At 35.3% G+C, this 19759-nt stretch overlaps 1 protein-coding gene across 5 annotated transcripts in view; it reads left to right on the top strand.

The window, feature by feature from the left end:
• The window catches only part of AFG2A (AFG2 AAA ATPase homolog A), a 330295-nt gene that overhangs the window by 18583 nt on the left and 291953 nt on the right, over positions 1-19759 (top strand). The gene's annotated exons all lie outside the window — the stretch shown is intronic.

Here is a 19759-nt window from a genome sequence, read left to right as displayed (position 1 = left end):
TGAAAAAGTACTTAGTGAAGCCTAAGAATTCTATGCCTCAAAATAATGTGACAGTGATGTTTAAGTCTGAAAATGTCTAAAGGCTGTCATTAATCAGTTGACTCTGACTTCAAGAACTTTACCGTGGCATAACTAGTTACTTTGGAAGCCCTTAACATTTTTTTTTTTTTAACATTTTTGCAATTTTTCAGGGTGGTTTTAGCCATGGAAAATGTAATCAGATCAGGGCAGTTTTTATAACCTATTGAAGTATTTGATCAGGCAAGTAAGAATTTATTGAAAAACATCTGATAATCTTTTTTGTTGTCCTAAGTATTTATTTGTAGAAAAGGCGTCTTTCCTCTAAAGACAGGGCATGTACCTCATAGCATCTCTAGTTTGCCTGCAGTCTTAGGTTCCTTAAATTTATTTATTCCTCTTGTATGGGCATATGTTTCTAAGTCCTTCTATATTTTGGAGGAATCTTTTTTCACTTGTGGCATTCTCTTGTTCCAATTTGTAACCTATCCAGTATCTTCATGAGGTGCTTTAAAGAAATTTTAACCCTTGTAGATAATGGAAGAATTGAATTCTGGAGTTGGTAATTTAGTCATTTTTTACAACTTCAGTACAGAAATATGGTAACTTTTATCTCCAAAGCATTAATTCATAGTTAATCTAATTTAGTAGGTTCTGAAGATTCTTTCATTAGACCTTTGATCCTTCTGATCTGGCCTGATGTGTGCAGGGAAAGAGATTTGAGAAGGAAGAACAGAAAACTTGGAAGAGATATTTAGGAGTCTTTGGATATTCTTTGTGGAAAAAAATGTTTTACTTCATTCTGTTTCCGTTTTAGAGGACTCACAACTAGGGGAGACTACAGGTTATGTAGATGACAAGGCAAATATAAACATTCTTCTGGTACGTTATGATCTAGGACAAAGACCCTTTCTGTCTAGTTTCTTGTTCTTCACAAGAATGGTGGGTTTGATCATGGAAATCAGTTCCCTGGTGATCAAGAAGCAGAAATATCAGTGGTCCACTTTACTTCCTTCATTCCATTAGGTGATAATGAAGCGTCTGGATTACTCTTTTGGCATTGCTTTGGACTTGCTTATCTAGGCAAGGATTCATTCTTCAGCATCCTTTTTCAGACATTTTTTGACTAATAGAGTTCATGCATTCTAGAAGGCTCTGGGATTCATGCTAGAGCACACAGTCTGATAAGGAAAAAGATTTGTAAACAACTACTTATACCTTGAGATACATACTCAAAATTAGAGAAAACGCAGTGACTTCTATGGAGAAAGGAGATTTTATGGTTATATAGAAAAAGTGATGACATCTAGGAAGAATCTTAAAGTAAAAGTTGTACGGTCAGAATGAGGATGTGAGAAGGAAAGGGAACACATTCTTTCATCTGATTCTCACACCAACCCTGTGATATAAATATCAGATAGACTCAAAAGATAGTCTCACAGCTCAAAAGAGGTCTCACAGTATGTGGCAGAGCTAGGATTTAAACTCAAGGTCATCTTACTCCAAATCCATGCTTTTAATCAAAATTAAATCATAAAACAGATATTTGTTAAAGTGGTATAATGCTTTTTGATTTCATCTTTAGTCTGTGAATAAAAGGGTAGGATCAATTTATAAAGTAGAAAATACTCCCCGTGTCTTTTCACAGGTAAGTATAGTCCAGAAATTAAGTTGTATTCTTAGGCTTTCAGGGGAAAAGTGATAATGTAACTTGCATACTATGTATTTATAAATAGGACCATCTACTTTCATGAGCACTGTAGTACTTACTCCCAAGAACTTCAGAAAAATGGCAAGAAAATTTAAATTCTACTGCTATGTTACATTTAACTGAAAAGTTGTCAAAGGATCAGAAGGTGGGATGGAGAGAGGCCTCTAACTGAAGATATATACACGTAAAAAAAGGGTGTACTTGGCATATACAAGCAGTAAATAAATACTAACTACTGTTAATGTGACCTAATAATTTTCAGATTTTCAGGTATGTAACTGATCTTCGGTTTCTCCAAATCTGGCAGTGAATCAGATTTTGAGAAGGTAATTTTTAAGAAAATTGGTCTTAAAGTGTCCAGTAGGGAAAATATGTAGTTTTGTGTATACTGTGTTAAGTACTAGTGTATGTTTTATTATGTAGTGGTGTTCTCTAACTTTATATAGTAGAATAAAGCTTGTGAACAATGTCTAGAATTTTTTGCAAGGGAGTTTTCTAAAGAGGCAGGGGTATAGTAGAAAATGGATTTTGACTAGAAAATGGCTTTAAAATCAGGCTTGTGGTCTTGGGCAAGTTCTTTGCCTTATCTGAGCCTTAGTTTTTTCTATTTGTAAATTGAGGGGGTTGTGGTAGATGATATCTAAATGCCCTTGTAAATATGATATTTCCTGGGTATAAGGGAGAAAAAGAAAGGAAGGGAGGGAGGATAGACAGGAAGGATAGGATGAACTAGAAAAGGTGGAAAATAACAAGGAAATGCCCAAGGTATGCACTAAACTTGGCCTGGCCTTATTAGCTACTTTCATACACCTGGCCTTTCCACCCTTCATTGTCTTCTCTTTGTACCTGTTTATCTGAATGATTTAAACTTAGGTGGTTAGTCAGGGCTTTCTCCCTTAATGTTCTTAGAAATAATGCTACAAAGCAGACTAATGCTGATTGTGAAGTTAACTGCATTTTCTCATTGAACAGTTTTAAAGTTTCTGACTAAAGACTTGAGTAAATTATACATTTGGTTAATAGTGTGACTCAGAAGGAAAGATAAAACAATTCAAACTCTATAAGCATTGAAAATAGTAGAATTGTGCTTCAAATGTTGTAGAATGGGCATATCTCACTTATTGAACATACAAGAGCATCCCTGATGTGTGTGTTGAGCATAGGAAGAAAAAACGCAGCTAGGTAGTAAATTTGAATTATGTATTTTCCTAGTTCTAAATAAAAAGAATTGAACATTTAATGTTGCCTTCCAGCTAAATTTAAATTTAGGGGCGTTGTTAGGGGGAAAAGTTGAATGGCTCTTAGTCTTTCTTTTTTTAAGTCCAATGGCCTTTTTTTTTATTAATTTTATGTATTTATTATTTTTTGGGGGGTACACCAAGTCCAGTCATCTGTTTTTGTACACATATCCCCGTATTCCCTCCTTCCCTCGACTCCCCCCCCACCCTCCCTCGAGTCCTCCCCACCCTCCCCTTCCCAGTCCTCTAAGGCATCTTCCATCCTCGAGTTGAACTTCCTTTGTTATACAACAACTTCCCACTGGCTATCTATTTTACAGTTGGTAGTATATATATATATATATATATGTCTGTGCTACTCTCTCACTTCGTCTCAGCTTCCCCTTCACCCTCCGCCCCCTCCCAAACCTTGAGTTCTCCAGTCCATTCTCTGCATCCTTGTTCTTGTCACTGAGTTCATCAGTACCATTTTTAGATTCCGTATATGTGAGTTAGCATACAATATTTGTCTTTCTGACTGACTTCACTCTGTATGACAGACTCTAGGTCTGTCCACCTCATGACATATAGCTCCATCTCATCCCTTTTTACAGCTGAGTAATATTCCATTGGGTATATATGCCACATCTTCTTTATCCATTCATTTGTTGATGGGCATTTAGGTTGCTTCCATGTCCTGGCTATTGTAAACAGTGCTGCAATAAACATTATGGTACAAGTTTCTTTTGGGATTATGGTTTTCTTTGGGTATATGCCCAGGAGTGGGATTACTGGATCATATGGTAGTTCTATTTGTAGTTTTTTAAGGAACCTCCAAACTGTTTTCCATAGTGGCTGTACCAACTTACATTCCCACCAACAGTGCAGGAGAGTTCCCTTTTCTCCATACCCTCTCCAACATTTGTTGTTTCCAGATTTTGTGATGATGGCCATTCTGACTGGTGTGAGGTGATACCTCATTGTGGCTTTGACTTGCATTTCTCTGATGATGAGTGATGTTGAGCATCTTTTCATGTGTTTGTTGGCCATCTGGTTCAGTCTTTTACAACAGCTGCCTAGGGAAGTTTGAACTGGTGTGCTCCCTCCGCTGCCCCCCTTTTTTTTTAATATGGTAAATGTCCTTGGACAAGTAGAAGCAGTGACAACGATATGCTCAATAAGTATTTGAGAAGTGTATGTGAAAACTGGGAGACATAATGAGACATAATTACCACTCCACTTTTGGCAAAGTAATAAAAATATTTATTAACCTCAGAGTTTGAGTTGAGTTTTGTCTTCAAACCCCTGATGAGATTCATCTCCTGTCCTCTGTTGCCTTCAGAAATCCCTGCTCTGGGAAATAACTCCAAGTGGTTATTGCTGCCTTTATAGGTAGCAATAGACAAGGTAGTGTTCTGTGGTGCTTTAAATAACTGCTGCTATTTTTTTGAACACTTCCAGTTGATTTTTGGCTTCCCACTGACAAGATTTCTCAGCTGTGGTTCTGACTGTGGACCTTAACTATATCTTGCTTAAAACCAGTGTTTTTTAGGGGGCATTTTCATTGTTCGCCAGTTCTGCTGTATTTAAGTGGACAGCTTGAGAATTCCCGCTGGCGTATCTAGGAGATAACGCACCTTGACCTCCAAATTTGTGAGGACATTGAGAGACTCCAGCTCCAAGAGATGTATTCCTGAGTACACAAGTTAATTTTGTCTCTATTATTTACTCTTTTCTGCAGAATTCAGATTCATTTCACATTTTCTCAGTTTCAGACAGATCACTTGGAGTTGAGGTTCTCAGACTTCATCGTGCATCAGAATCACTTGGAGAACTCAGTAAACTATAGATGGTTGTCTGTGCCCTATTCCAAGTGTTTCTGATTCAGTAGGTCTGGGCTGGTACCTGTGAATTCCTAACATGTTCCCAGCTGATGCTGATGCTCATCTGGGGACCCCATTTTGAGAGCCACTGACATAGGTCATTGGTTCTTAAACCTCATTATGCCTCAGGTTCCCCTGGGAAGCCATGCATGCTCCCGTGTCCACGTGTGCGCGCGCGCGCGCGCGCGCGCGCGCGCGCGCGCACACACACACACACACACACACACACACACACACACACACACACACACACTTTTCCATGCTTAATTGAATAAAGGAGGTGGGCAGCTGGAATCAGTATTTATAATGTTTCCCTAAGTGATTTGAAGTAGCCAGTCTTGTACTTGCCTGTGAACAGGAATTTGTATCATTAGTTTAGGTCAGTGGTTCTCCTGTGTAAGAGTCACTTGTACAGCTTGTTAAAAAACAGTTCTGGGCTGCATCCTACTGGTTCAGTAGGTCCAGGTGGGGTACAAGAATTTGTGTTTCTGTCAAGTTACAGGTGATATGTGCGGCTGGTCCAAGGGCTACACTTTAAGAACTACTGATCTAGGCCAAGCAGCTCTCTGATTTTTGGAGATTCTCTGTAACTGACTTAAATATAACTGCATTAAGTTTAGGTAATGTAATTCTCACTCTGTCACTGATAGTTTTTTTTTTTTTTTTAAAGACTTTTAGTTTTCAATATCCTTTTGTTAGATCCACATGATGCTTTTTTGTTGTTGTTGCATTGGGTCTTAGGTGCAGCAGGTGGGCTTCTTAATTACAGCTTGCCTGCTCCTTAGTTGTGGCATGGATGTTCTTTAGTTGTGACTGGTGGGCTCCTTAGTTACAGCTGGCAGGCTCCTTAGTTGTGGCATGCAAACTCTTAGTTGCGGCATGCGTGTGGGATCTACTTCTCTGATCCCAGGATCCAACCCAGGCTCCCTGCATTGGGAGTTCAGAGTCTTAACCACTGCACTACCAGGGAGGTCCCTTCTCACTAATAGTGTTGAGTTTCTTCCTAGAGTTTTTATGGGATAGTAATATACTATTTTGAACTACTATATAATTGCACTCTCCCACTCTAGGAGAAAGTGAGTATCCAAGTTTGTCTTGCAGGTATATATAATGGTCTGAATAAAACTTTAAAATGAAAAATAATTCTGAAAGGTAGAAAGCCACAATTAAGGAAACAGTTAAAGATTAATAATTAAGAATACAGATAAGAGGGCTTCCTAGGTGGCACAGTGGTTAAGAATCCACCTGCCAATGCAGGGGACCCAGGTTCGATCCCTGCTCCAGGAAGATCCCACATGCCGCAGAGCAACTAAGCCTGTGCGCCACAATTGAGCCTGCGCTTTAGAGCCCTTGAGCCACAACTACTGAGCCCATGTGCTGCAAGTACTGAAGGCTACGTGCCTAGAGCCCATGCTTCGCAACAAGAGAAGCCACGGCAGTGAGAAGCCCGCGCACCACAATGAAGAGTAGCCCCCACTCGCTGCAACTAAAGAAAGCCCGCACACAGCAAAAAAGACCCAACACAGCCAATAAAATAAATAAAATAAATAAATTTATTAAAAAAAAAAAGAATACAGATAAGAATGTAGACATGTTTTTCCTAGAACATTTGTTTGCTTTTTGAGTTGTGGAGTTGTTCTTTGAGCTTTTTGTGTGTTGGCTATCTGATGATATTCCTTTCTCCTGGAATGCCTTCTAGTCAGGGAAGCTCTGCCATTTTTAACAAAAAGTGGTGCACGGATGTCTAGTAGTTGCATGCATTGAAGTGATTCAGAATTTCATAAAATCTAAGTGAACTATGCTCCTGATTGTTTTGGTAATCTTAAGGTTATTGTTTGTGGGTTATTAATACAAAAGATCGAAATCCTTGTGTGTTCGTTCGTGCTTTTCAGAGGACAGAAGGTTTGCAATCTGTTCCAGATTTTGTAAAAGTGATACTGTCTTTTGCAGTGTGCTTACTCTCAATTTTTCTAATCTTTTATTTAGTGTTAGTGAATATTTTCCATATTTTTAAACTTTGTCTCCATGATGAATAAGAAAGTTGGAAATAATACCATAGTGTTTCTTTCAACACTTGGATTTCTTATTATCTGAGCAGATATAATGTTTAATGTTGAGGGTTGGGTGTGAAACTGATTTTCAAATGTTATGTTTTCTTTATAATTAATTTTTGAGCTAGAGTGTGATTTGATAAGTCATGACTTGTCCAAACGCCTAATGTTTTGTAGCTCACCTTTGTAAGCAAAGAGCAGCTGCATTTTGAAATGTTTTATCTCAAGTAGACAAGCTGTTTATAAGCTCAACTCTGACACGTCCTGACATTTAATGTCTATGTTTGTATCCCCCCTGGGATTAGGCTGCCTTTCTAATTAATTAGTTGCATAGCCTTTTATTAATTCCCTCCAAATTTATAATGTTTTAAATTAACAACATAGATAAGCATACCACACTTTTTTAGAAAACATGAAATGTTAATTATGCAGCAGAGACATGAATTATATAAACTCTGCTGAATGTTAGAAGATGCTTAGCAACAGTGTTTTCCAAATGCAGGGATTTATTATAAACTTATCCTTCTAAGGCTGCCTGTGCCATTTCAGGAGAGTGAATATAAATAGAGCTTGATTTCTTCAAGAAGTGGACTCAGTCATTTTGTTTACAGTAGAAGGAAGCATTTGCTTCACATCTCTAAGAATTTATCTTTAGCATCCTTGTTGATTACACATCATTTCAACATGTTCATACCAAATGCTGGGCCTTGATAAGATACCATCACAGAACAGGAAGAATTAAAACTCTTATTTAAACAATGATTTTGTCATTATTACACTTACGTAGGTCTAGTAAAAATACTGAATCTAATTACTATAACATAACTTTTTTTGAAATGGAAAATTTTATCTGTCTTGTACCAGTGTTCTGAGATATTTATAGCTGTTAGTCTCCCCGCCCACTCTTCACTAGCTTATTTGAACAGAAATTTATGGAGGATCTACTGCCTACAGTCCAGTTCTTAAGAAAGGTTTTTTCTAACATTTTCCACCATTTTTGAATTCTGCTAATGTTATTTTGTAAGTTAGAATTAAAATATTGATACTGTAAGAATTCAATATTTTGAATAAAGTGAGCTCTAGTTTCAAATGCTAGCACTGCCCCTTATCAGCTGAGAGTCATTGGGAAGCCACTTAACCTCTTGAACTGTTTCCTCACCTGCTAAATAGGGGTAACTTTTCTTTTTGGATAACATTTTTACAGAGTTCTTATGAGGTTTAGAAGTGTAGCCTGATGGCAGTGTTCGTGGTTTATATAGGCCCTTAGTACGTGTCACTTTCTCTCTCTTTAAAAAAAAAAAAATTCATATTTTGTGTGTGTTTATGCACTTCTCTGGTAGATGCTTATTTGAATTTTGACAGTGTTCCTAATTTTATGAAGTGATTGATTACTCTAGCACAAGAGATATCAGGGAAATCTAGAAGAATCCTCTGCCTCGCTAGAGTAGTGATTTTTACTGAATCTGAATCAGTAAAAAGTCTTGCCCATCAGTAGAAATATGCAGACTAGAGATAGGTATGACTTATTTTGGGGATGCCTCCCTGACAGATTTTCATGCTGAACATGAGAGCTCTCCTGTCATACATAGTCAGAGTCACAGTCTCTTCCCTCCCCTACCCACCTCATCCCACATGTGAGTCCACTGTAGGCCTGTAGTAGAGCAACAAAATTAAGCTGATGTATGTATCATGATTATCACTCTAATTAATGAATTTTCTAAGGGATCATTTCTTTATTCATTGTCGTAGCTGTATAAGTAAGCAGTGATTATACAATATAATATAAAGCAATGAATTTTCCCCTCTTTTGCAATTCTGAAATATAATAATATATATGAAATATAATAGTTATATAATAATAGTTATATATACTACATAAATATTATGGACATTATATAAGAAGTGAAATTTTTTTTGGTCAGTCAGTGCACTGGGTATCTTAATGTTAGTTTTGCTGTTCATTTGAAATGACAAGCTGAATGGTTTGTTTCAGAAGAACAGGTGGTAGTTTTGATTCTGTTAAAGTTCCAAGTGATGTATACTATTTACTTTACCAGTGGAAAATTTTCTGAGTTACCTTGCCAAGGCTATAAAAGTAGAAAATGTGAGGAAAGATTTTCTTTCAAATTGAAAACAAACAAAAAGCTCAGTCTTTCTAACAGAAAGTTACTTCTAAGAGTTATTCTTGATTCCTTTTTTTTTTTGTTACTCCTTATCAAATCCTGTCAGCTCTATTTTCAAAAGTTATTCAGAGTTTCAGCTTTAAAAAAAATTTTAACTATTTTCGTTGCTCTTGTCTGGACTGTTGTGATGTCTTCTTCCTGCCTACTCTGTCCTCTACCTCCTACCCCTCTTTATTGTCGACATTGTCTATGCTGCAGGACTTTGAATTGCAGGATTTGGAGATGAGAGTTTTGGTTAGATACATAGTTTAACGGGTTGTCATCAGTTAGATGATGACAAGCCATTGAAATGAATGAAGTCACTTAGAATGAGTAGAGTTCATTCATTCATTCATTTATTGAGCCAGGCACTGCACTTGGTGCTGGGGCTACCTCAGTGAATAAGAGAGACTTGGACTTTCTCCTCTTAGAGCTCAAGATGCACAGAGAAGTACAACAGTGTAACAGGTAACACATATAATATATTGTGTTGAATTTGTGAATGATTGGGGAGGTTTTAGCATGCTGATGAGGAAAGAAGGGATCTTGGGTGCACCACCATTCAGAGGTTGAATTGTTAGGAAAAATCTGGTACAGGGGTCTGAGAAGTGGCTAGAGAGGTGGGAAGAGAACCCCCCAAAAGTGGTGACTCAAATGAGGGAAGCTTTCAGGGAGAATGTAATTAGAAATAATATATTATTAGTTACCACTAATTGAGTACTTACAATGTGTCAGCCATTGTTTGAAGTGCCTTCACACGTGTTAATGATTTCTTACAGCATCCTGTATATGGTTATCTTCATTTTATAGGTGAAGAAACTTAGGTCAGAAAGGTTATGGAACTTCACCAAGATCACATAGCAAATAAATAGTGGAGCCAGGATCGACAGTATAGAGACCACAGTAACATCAAGTGTTTAGTACCTGGGAGGTCATGAGAGCCTTGGAAGAGAGTACTTCTAGTGCAGACTGTGGCTAGCTGCTAGATCGCAATAAACTGAGGGGTGATTGAAAGTTGAAGGAACAGAGATAGTGATTGAGAATTACGTTTTCAGTTTTAATGGTGTGTTATTTAGAATTTTTGTACCTTCCAAAAAAAAGGGATATAGTTGGCCTGCCTGCCCCCACACCCCCCTTCCTCAGGTCAAAATCAGATCAGACTGTATTCCTTCATTATTTTCCTGGTTTCTCTCCTCTTACCTGGACCTTGCTCTAGTCCACCAAACCGTAGATCTTCAACCTCTGTTGGCATAAGAATTGTGCTCTAAGCAACTATCCTTTTTTTTTTAACTGTATTTTAGTAGGGTTGGTAAGCCAAGTAATAAATAACTTGATATTAAAAATTTGAAACTAAAAGCTGTACTTTTAGGAAATTGCTTTTTTTAGGAAAGTTTTTTAAAACTTGGGACTGGTGAAGTTAATTATTTCTGTTGTTTTAGATCTAGGAGACCAGCAGAAATCATTTAGTACATTCCCTTATTTCACAGATGAATACAGACTGTGTGATCCACACAAGCTCAAGCAGTTAGTGAAGTCTTGGCCCAAGATTCAGGTCTTGAGATGAGGGTGCTTTCCATAGTGCCATTATTTTTAAAACCAATTTTTAAAAGTGATAGGGGATTCATAATACACCTGACTTCTGGAATCACTTTAAGTTATACCAGTCATTTGTAATATAAATAACACAAGAACCACAATACCCTCTTTGAGAGTATTCTGTTTAATTTCTTTTCTATGAATAAGGAGTGAGAAATGGAATTCTCCCAGTGATATATCAAGTGATACTTATCACCTTGTCTATACTTAACACTGAGTTGAGGGAGAGTAAAGACTCCAGGAAAAACGTTTTCTGGAGTTCTGATATTTTGAGGCAAGTATGTTTTAAAAAGAGAGACTTAGATTTTGTTAAAGTTGCTTTCAGTCTTCATATGTGTGAATATACTATTCAGAAATTCTTTTGCATTACTTTTAAAATTCAGATCTGAGATCCAGATGCCCATGTTTCATGTTATTTCTTTATATAATTGTCTGTAGGGTATATAATAATTCTAAAAAGCATTATTACTTCTGTGATCAGTTTTAGTTTCTAATGAAGGAAGTTAATTGCATTCTCAAAAAATAACAACATTATTCAGCAAGCATTAAGTATAAAATTGTAGGATTCCATATGCATTGGGCAAGATATTTGTTGATTGAATCTGGAGCAGATGGTTTTGAAGAGCATGAATTTAGAGTAATTGCTCTTGTCCAGAAGTGATTATATCTGGATAGTGATGTAGGGCTTGAGGAGAACTGGAAAGAATGTGTTGGCATTAGGCTTGCCTGGGGCGTTTTGCCTTTTCATCTCTTCATTGCGTTTTGTTTTCCATTTCAAAACTTTTGAGATCATTAGAACAGTAGATAATGAAAACAAAATGACACATTTAATTAGCTACACCTGTTTTTTGTTTTAAAGTTGTTTCTTAAGAACATAGAAGTATTGCTTCTGTTTTTGTTTACATTTTTTAAATTAACTTTAAATTTGGTAACAAAAGGAAATGTCATAGATTGCTTGCCGTAAGCTATATCCCTTGATGATGTACATGTGTCCATTTGCTCCTCTAGTTAATTGTTTACTTCTGGTTTATAAAAATAAATGTGTTTTTAAAAATTTAATTTCTTGCCATAGATTCTAGTATGACCTACTGTGGCCTCCTCCGGAATGGTGATGTCCAATAATTTAAGCTTAGCATCATATAATTTTAATAATTTAGAGAAAATATTGATATATTGCTTTATTTTTATTTTTTTAAGAACTGTTATTGAAATACAGTTAAGATACAATAAACTGTATATATTTAGAGTGTACAATTTGGTATTTTGATATATTTTAATCTTTCCATTTAATAAATGAGATAACTGATGGCCAGAGGAGCTAAGTTTTACATGTAAAATGACACCTGAGCTAGTGGCAGATCTAGGACCATGGAGGACTGGTTGCATTAATATGATAGCTCCAGGAATCTTTAATTTTTATAAGCTATGATATACATTTCAACTTATGTTATTTTCAATAATAGCATTTGTATGAAATACAGTACCTCTATATAGAGTCTAGAGTCATAGAACCTTATATTGAGAAAAAATCTGAAGCGCTATGGCAGGAATTTCCAGTATACTTGTTATGTTTTTACAGCTTTTGCAAATCTGTAATCTTCCATATTTTCTTTTTCCTTTTCTGACAGTCTGCCATACTTCATCTTCTCACATATCTATTAACAAATGAATAGAGTTGGATTTAGGTTTATTTAAAACATGTTCTTTCATATTTGTAAGAGTGAACTCTTTAAGGACAGTGATTTTGTCTTTTATTGTTCTTCAGGGATGCATAGTCTCTAAAGTGTTACGCTCATTCTTGTCCCTTGGCCTATATATATGCTGTTCCCTCGGCCTTGAGTACTCTGCTGCCACTTTGGCTTCAATTCCAATATTAGCAATTTAACATCAATTCATTTTTCTGGTCTAACTACTTGAGCTCATACACGTGTTTTAGTTTCTCTTCATTTGTGAAATAAAGGAATATACTAAATGATTTGTGTGAGGGTTATCTAACTCTTAAACTGTCTCTAATCCTACTAAACTGAGTTAGATGTCCCTGATATGTTTTTGTGCCACTTTGTTCTTTCCATGTCATAATACTTGACACAGTATATAATAATAGCTTGTTATTATGTCTTCTCTATTAGACTGTTAGCTCTGTGAGAGGTTTATCTGCCTTCTTGCTCTTTTGTACGCTACAGTGTAAGAGCTCAGCACATTGTTGAATGAATTAATTATGTCTAGGAGTTTCTCAGTGAATATTTTGAATTAATGAATAGAATTAATATTGAAGAAGAGTACCTGTGAAAGAGTAACTTACAGTTAATGAATATCTCTTCTCAGTGGCTTCATGACAATATTTTATTTTACTTTTTGCTTTGCTTTAATATGAATTGTATTGAATTGGCAAGTAAGTAACACAGGTACAGAATAGTGACTCTCTCACTGAGAACTGTTCTTGAAAAATACTTGTGGATTAATTAACATAGGGAATGCTCTTATCTCTCCTCAAGTCCTATTCTTTTCTCCCCTGTTTATAGTGGCTTTGTTTATAGGTTTTTTTCCCCTTTACTTCACTTTTTATGTATTCTACTTTTTAAAACTTCTTTCTGAAATATAACATATGGAAAAGATCTACATAAGATCCATGCATTTTCCAAAGTGAATACACTCATGTAAACACGATTGTATTTATATATGTAACCAGATATAAAGTGTTGTTAGTGCCCTAGAACTTTCATCATGTTCTCTCTCAGCCACTACTCTTCATCTCAACACAAAAGGCAACCACTCTTCTGACTTCTAACACCATAGATTAGATCAGCCTGTTTTGTGCTGTCTTCTTTCACTCATATTATGGTTTGAGAGCGTCATCATTTTATTCTGTGTAGCATTAGTTCACTTTTATTGCTATATTTTATTGTATAAATATTGTGAGTAATGGTGTCATGAATATTCTTGCACATGTTTTTTTTGATGCACAAATGTACACATTTCTGTTTGCTTTATATCTAGGGGTGGAATTATTGGGTTATAGAATATGTGTGTGTTTTGTTAGTAAATATTGTCAGAAGTTTTCTGTAGTGATTACATCAGTTTACTCTTCCACTAGTAATGTGTGAGAATTCCACGTTCTTCTCATTCTTGCCAGCATTTAGTACGTTTTTAACAGTATTTCATTGTGGTTTATTTCTCTGAAGGCTGAATTGAATACTTTTTTATGTATGTATTGTTCATTTAGATATCCTCCTTTGTGATATGCCTATTCAAATATCTATTCAATTTTTCTATTGTGTTGCTTTTAAAAAATACTCTGTTTATAATGTCTTTGAGGAATAGAAGTTTGTAACTAGATAAATTTATTATAACATATAAATATAGTGAATTCAGTTTATCAGTATTTTTCTTTATGAATAGTGATTTTTTTATCCTGTTTAAGAAATCTATGTAAATTCCACTATTATGAATATTTTATTTTATATTATCTTCTTTCATTATAAAGATGCTTTATTATCTTTCCTTTTCTGTTACCATCTGTAATTAATTCACTTTTTTCCATGTAGATAATTAGTTGTACCAGCACTAGTTAATGAAATGACCATTCTTCTTGCTCTGCAGTGTTACCTTTGTCATAAATGAAGAGCTTGGGTTTGTTCTGAATTCTCTGTTCTGTTTCACTGATCTCTTTATCCTTGTGCAAAATACTGAAATGGCTTTAATCACTTAAGCCTTCTGAAAAGACTTTAATTTCTAGAGGGTAAGTCCACCTCTTTTCTTCTTCCTCAAGATTGTCTTGACTATTCTTGGCCCTTTGCATTTGTTTAGAACTTTAAAAATCAGCTTGCTAGACTCCCTCCCCTCCATTACAAAACAAAACTGGATTTAGATTGGAATTATTAAATCTTTTGATCAATTTGGGGAGAATTAAAAAGTTAACATCTGCAAGTTATCTACCATGTGCTAGATCCCTTCATTTATTTTAGGTCTTTAATTTCTCTCAGAGTTTTATAGTTTTAAGTGAAGTCTTGTATAATGTTCATTAGATTTATTCTAAGATATTTAGGTTTTTTTGAATGCAGTTATAAATGGCATCTTTTAAAGTTTCACTTTATAACTGTGTTTGTTGGTATCTAGAAAAACTAAACTTTTGTGTATTGACTTTGTGTCTACCTGCCTTGCTAAATTCACTTATTAATTTTAATAGTGTGTATGGAAATTGGTTGAGTTTTTATGTATGTAGTCCTGTTAAAATTTTCTGTGTATACAGTCTGCAAATACTGACAATTTTCATTCCTTTTAACCTCTACACTTCTTTTTCTTGCCTTATTGTAGTGGTTAGAATCTTTAACATAGTATTTAATAGAAGTGATAACTAGTTATCCTTATCTCAATCTTGATCTTAGGGAGAAAGCTTCTAACGTTTTACTATTAAGAATTATATTTGCTCTTTGTTTTTTCTAGCTAATATGATAGAGTAACAAAATTTCCCTGTTTCTAGTTTTAATAATTAGTAATATTAATTTTTATGACATTCCTTTTCTGTCTGAGATAATCATATTGTTTCTCTTCATTCTATTAATGCAGAACATGATGTTGACTGATTTTCAGATGTTAAGCAGATTTTACATTCTTGAAATATAGCCATCTTGTCATGCTATATAATCCTTTATTTACATATTGATATTTTTCTGATGTTTTGTTTAGAATATTTGCACCTATATTCATGAGAGAGATCAGCTTACAATTTTCCTGTAATATCCTTTTAAGATTTTAGGAACAGGGTTATGTTGGCTTCATGAATCAAGTTGGGAATTATTCTTGCTTCTTTTTCTCTGCAGTTTTTGTAAGCTTAGTGTTATATTCATCCTTAAATACTTTGTAACATTAACCAGTGAAGCCATCTATGTTTGGAATTTTCTTCGTGGGAAGGGTTTTAATTACATAATGAATTTAATAGCTATTGGAATATTCAGTTTTGTACTTTGTGTATTAGTCTTGGTAAGCTTTTTTCCCCCTAGAAATTTTTTTATTTCGTCTAAATTTTTGAGTTATTTGGTATAAGGTTATTCCTGATATGCTCTTATTGTCTTTTCAGTGGTCTGTAGGTTCTGTAGTGATGTCTCATTTTTCTTTACTGATGTTGGTAATGTGTGTCTTTTCTCACATTTCCCTGATTCGTCTTGCCAGAGGTTTATCTCTTTTAGCATTTTCAGAAAATAAACCTTTGGCTTATTGATTTGTGTTTTTAATTGCACATTTGTTTTCCAGATGATTAATTTCTGTTCCTGTCTTCATTATTTCCTTCCCACTGTTTTTTTGGTTTTATTATTTGTTTTATAAGATGAGCACCTCATTAACTTTCACCCTTTTTTCTTCCCTAATATGTGCATTATGTCTGTCATTGTCCCTTTAAGTACAGCTTTAGTAGCATCCCACAAATTTTCATGTTACATTTTTATTATTATTCAGTTAAAATTTGCAATTTTCATTGGATTTTTTTGACCATGAATTATTTAGAAATGTATTGGCTAATTTCCAAAAATTTGTATTTTTGGTATCTTTTGGTTACTGATTTTGCTATTTACTATAATCAGAGAACATAAACATTATGATTTCAATCCTTGAAATTTATGGAGAGTTGCTTTGTGTCCCAGCCTGTGGTCACTTTTGGTGCACCTTCCAGGTTCCATTGAAAGCATGGATGTTTTAGTACTATTTTGGATATTTATTGTTTTCTTCATATGCCAGTAAGATAGGTGAGTTAATTTTGTTTTTATAACTTCTACATATGTATATTTGTCTGTTTCTTCTTTTAGTTCTGGTTAATTTTGCTGTTTATATTTTGAGCCTTTGTTATTAGGTATGTATTAGAATTTTATATGTTCTTGGTGAGTTGACCCTTTTATCATCCTGAAATGTCTAGTAATACGTCTTGCTTAAAGGTTATTTGATAGTAGATATAGGTGCATTATTTTCCTTTTATGTACGTGGTATCTTTTTTCTATTTTACTTTCAACCTTTCTGTATTCTTGTATTTCAGAATATGTCCCTTGTAAACAACACAGATTTGGGTTTTATTTTTTTCATCTATCTGATGCTGTCAGTCTTTTAATTCATATACATGATACATTTATATTTAGGGTAATATCTTAAATACTCAGGTTTAGGTCATAATGGCCATCATCAAAAAATCTAGAGACAATAAATGTTGGAGAGGGTGTGGTAAAAAGGGAACCCTCCTGCACTGTTGGTGGGATTGTAAGCTGGTACAGCCACTATGGAAAACAGTGTGGAGGTTCCTTAAAAAACTAAAAATAGAACTACCATATGACGAAGACATCCCACTACTGGGCATATACCCAGAGAAAACCATGATCCAAAAAGAAACAAGTAATATAATGTTCATTGCAGCACTATTTACAATAGCCAGGACATGGAAAAAACCTAGATGCCCATCAACAGATGAATGGATAAAGAAGATGTGGCACATATATACAATGGAATATTACTCAGCCATAAAAAGGAATGAAATTGAACTATATGTCATGAGGTGGATACACCTAGAGTCTGTCATACAGAGTGAAGTAAGCCAGAAAGAGAAAAACAAATACTGTATGTTAACACATATATATGGAATCTGAAGAAATGGTACTGATGAAACCAGTGACAGGCAAAGAGTGGAGATACAGAAGTAGAGAATGGACTTGAGGACACGGGGCTGGGGTGAGGGGCAAAGGGGAAGTTGGGACGAGGTGAGAGAGTAGCATAGACATATTTACACTACCAGCTGTAAAATAGATAGCTAGTGGGAAGTTGCTGTATGACAAAAGGAGATCAACTTCATGGGAGATGCCTTTGAGGGCCAGGATGGAGAGGGTGGGGGGGAGTCGCTGGAGGGAGGGGATATGTGTGTAGATGCAGCTGATTCACTTTGGTGTACCTCAGAGATGGGTACAAGAGTGTAAAGCAAATATATTCCAATAAAGAGTTTAAAGTGGAAAAAAAAATACTCAGATTTAATTTATCTTCTATTTGACCCATGTGTATTTTTTTTCATCTTTTTTCCTGTCTTCTCTTGGAATAGTCACATATTTTTGTTATTTCCTTATCTTCTGGTTATCTTTTTAGTTATGTATTTTACTCATTTTTAGTGTTTATCTTACATATTACATTATATCTCCTTGCCTTATTAGAGACTAATGCAAGAATAGTGTAAACAGTTTGGGAACATTTTGATTCTCTTTATGGCAGAAACATTATTATTATTGTTTTATTCAACTGTTATTCATTTATATTTGTCTACATATTTGGTGGTCTCTGTAACAAACCACTCCTAAGTTTGATGCTCCACTAGGAGCCGTCACAGGACTCAGCATGTAGTTGTATTCATGGCCTTGATTTATTTCAGTGAAAGGGTACAAAGCAGAATCAGCCCAAGGCACATAGGGCAAAGTGTGGAAGAAAACAGGCACAATCTTCCAGGAGTCATCTCCCAGTGGGGTCACACAGGACATTTAAAAAATCTTCCAGCAATGAAGTGTGACAGTATGTATGAAATGTTGTTTACCAGAAAAGGTCATTAGAGACCCAGTGCTAGGGATCTACACTGTGAGCCAATTTTACTATTATTCATTTACCAGGTACTAAATAGCCTGTCATTTCCTCTTTGACTATTGATATATTGTCACAAATTTATTATATATTAATATTATACATGTATAGATTATGTCCCATTTTGGTCTATCTAATCTTATAACTTTTGAACACTGTTCTTAATACTCTTAATTATATCTTAATATCTAATAAGGTAACTCTTATTTATTTGCATAACTGTTGGCTTAGTTATGTATAGACCTTTATTCCACAGTATATTTTTAGAGAAAGCTTATTCTTTTTTTTTAATAACCTCTTTATTGGAGTATAATTGCTTTATACTGTTGTGCCAGTTTTTGCTGTACAACAAAGTGAATCAGTTGTATTTATACATATATCCCCATATCCCCTCCCTCCTGCGACTCCTTCCCACCCTCCTTATCCCAGCCCTCTAAGTCATTACCCATCATTGAGTTGATCTCCCTGTGTTATGCAGCAGCTTCCCACTAGCTAGCTATTTCACATTTGCTAGTGTATATATGTCAATGCTACTCTCTCATTTCGTCCTGAGTTCCCCTTTGCCCCCCACCCTGTGTCCTCAAGTCCATTCTCTACATCTGCATCTTTATTCTTGCCCTGTCACTGGGTTCATCAGTACCACTTTTTTAGATTCCAGATATATGAGTTACATACGGTATTTGTTTTTCTCTTTCTGGCTTACTTTGCTCTGTATGACAGACTCTGGGTCTATCTACCTCACTACAAATGACTCAATTTCATTCCTTTTTATGGCTAAGTAATATTCCATTGTATATATGTGTCACATCTTCTTTATCCATTCATCTGTTGATGGGCATTTAGGTTACTTCCATGTCCTGGCTATTGTAAATAGTGCTGCAGTGAACACTGTGGTACATGTTTCTTTTTGGATTATGGTTTTCTCTGGGTACATGCCCAGTAGTGGGATTGTTGGGTCATATGGTAGTTCTATTTTTAGTTTTTTAAGGAACCTCCATACTGTTTTCCATAGTGGCTGTACCAGTTTACATTCCCACCAGCAGTGCAGGAGGGCTCCCTTTTCTCCAGCATTTATTGTTGTTAGGTTTTTTGATGATGGCCATTCTGACTGGAGTGAGGTGATACCTTATTGTGGCTTTGACTTGCATTTCTCTAATGATTAGTGATGAGCATCTTTTAATGTGTTTGTTGGCCATCTGTACGTCTTCTTTGGAGAAATGTCTATTTAGGTCTTCTACTCATTTGTGGATTGGGTTATTTGCTTTTTTGGTATTAAGCTGCATGAGCTGCTTGTATGTTTTGATTAATCCTTTGTCCGTTGCTTCATTGGCAAGTATTTTCTCCCATTCTGAGTGTTGTTGTCTTGTTTATGGTTTCTTTTGCTGTGCAAAAGCTTGTACTTTTCATTAGGTCCCATTTGTTTATTTTTGATTTTATTTCCATAATTCTAGGAGGTGGGCCCAAAAGGATCTTGCTTTGGTGTACAGCATAGAGTGTTCTGCCTATGTTTTCCTCTAGGAGTTTTATA

This window comes from Hippopotamus amphibius, chromosome 13 (genome assembly GCF_030028045.1).
Source record: "Hippopotamus amphibius kiboko isolate mHipAmp2 chromosome 13, mHipAmp2.hap2, whole genome shotgun sequence".
Taxonomy (NCBI): domain Eukaryota; kingdom Metazoa; phylum Chordata; class Mammalia; order Artiodactyla; family Hippopotamidae; genus Hippopotamus; species Hippopotamus amphibius.
This window is presented reverse-complemented; position numbering and strand designations above follow the sequence as displayed.